Raw genomic sequence first — 1,364 nt, 5'->3', positions numbered from 1 at the left:
CCCCCTGGCGCCCACCCCCCGCCTCGGGCCGGGGGTCTGGCTGCCTCCCCCCCGCCGGGCTGCTGGCACTGCGGCCGGCGCCTCTCCTCGCACCCAAATCTCCCTCCCCCTCCCATTAAAACCCTTTGCAAAATAAATGACCCCTCCAGCGGGGATGGACGGTTTCTGCTGAGGGAGCGGTTTAATTCCCGTGGCTGAGCTGGGAGATTTCCTAGCCAGCCGGCTCGCAGGATTTTATGTTATTTTATTTTATTTTATTTACCCCGCCGTGTCCCGTCCCCGCTGCCTGCGTTTGACGACCCGGCTGCCGGCTCCGATCTCGGCCGCTAAATGCCCCGGCGGCACGGCTGGGCTTTTCTTTTTTTTCTTTTTTTTTTTTTAATTGAATTAATTCACCCATCGGGAACATCAGCAACCCCGCGCTGGCTGCTGGAGGCGAGCGGCTTAGCTCCGCTCCGCAGCGCGCTTCTCACGGCTGGTTAAGCAGCTCTCCCCTCAATTTTCTGCCAAACCCCCGGGGAGAGGGTCCGCCCGGGCCCGGGATGCGCCCTGCTCCCGGCGAACCCCCCCCCGTTCTCCTTCTTCTCCCCTTTCCCTCCCCCGCCCCGACAAAATGGGCTCCGATTTATTAACTTTATTTTGTTATTACCATTGCATTTTTTCCCCTACTCTACTCTCCTTTTCTTTTTTTTTTTTTTTTTTAACTCAGGAGCTTTCCCAGATCTGGGAGCACAACTGGTTATTTTGATTTGATTGACAAGTGATGTCATATCGTTAAGGGAGGGGGGAGACGACAACATGTTTTAGCAACAGTTAGCAGTGCCCAGTGATGGAGTTGACACCTCTGCCCGGGCAGAGGCGAAGGCAGACAGCAAATACCCCGCCCGTGCACGCAGATTATTTATTTACGCGCCTGGAGTGGGGTTTCTTCCTCTTTTTATTATTTTTTTCCCCCGCACTGATCTTGGGGGAAAAAAAGTATACCTGAGCAAACGGAGCGGGGCTGGGTGGGACCCCCAGCCCCCGGGGAACTTTCCTCCAGGGGTGACCCTCCTGTCCCCCTCCCAGGAACCACGCTCCCTCCCGGTGAACGGAGACCCGGGGGTCGACACCTCCCGGGGCGGCCGTGAAACATCCCCCCTCCCTCTCCACCCCCAGCCCCTCTCCGTCCCGAATCGCAGCCCGGGCGGCGGCAGGCAGGGAGGGCAGGAAAAACTCCGGGAAAAGAAAGAAAATAAGGAGAGAAACGTTCAACCCCGCTCCGGGCCGCGGGACTCCCGGCCGCCGGTGCCTGCGGGCGGTGTGCGAGCCCCGGGGCGGGCCGGGGAAGGGGCTGCCCGTCGGCGGGGAGGGGGCTGTGGACG

General features: G+C 59.8%; 1 protein-coding gene and 1 long non-coding RNA gene across 3 annotated transcripts in view; one reads left to right on the top strand and one right to left on the bottom strand.

Annotated features, from left to right (window-relative positions):
• The window catches only part of LOC106888781, a 10,236-nt gene that overhangs the window by 3,625 nt on the left and 5,247 nt on the right, over positions 1-1,364 (top strand). The window lies entirely within an intron of this gene.
• GATA2 (GATA binding protein 2) overlaps positions 1-1,364 on the bottom strand; it is an 18,926-nt gene that overhangs the window by 14,381 nt on the left and 3,181 nt on the right. The window lies entirely within an intron of this gene.

Source organism: Calidris pugnax, unplaced genomic scaffold (assembly GCF_001431845.1).
Source record: "Calidris pugnax isolate Ruff unplaced genomic scaffold, ASM143184v1 scaffold128, whole genome shotgun sequence".
Lineage (NCBI taxonomy): Eukaryota > Metazoa > Chordata > Aves > Charadriiformes > Scolopacidae > Calidris > Calidris pugnax.
The sequence above is the reverse complement of the archived record's forward strand: the minus strand, read 5'-3'. Positions and strand labels throughout refer to the sequence as shown.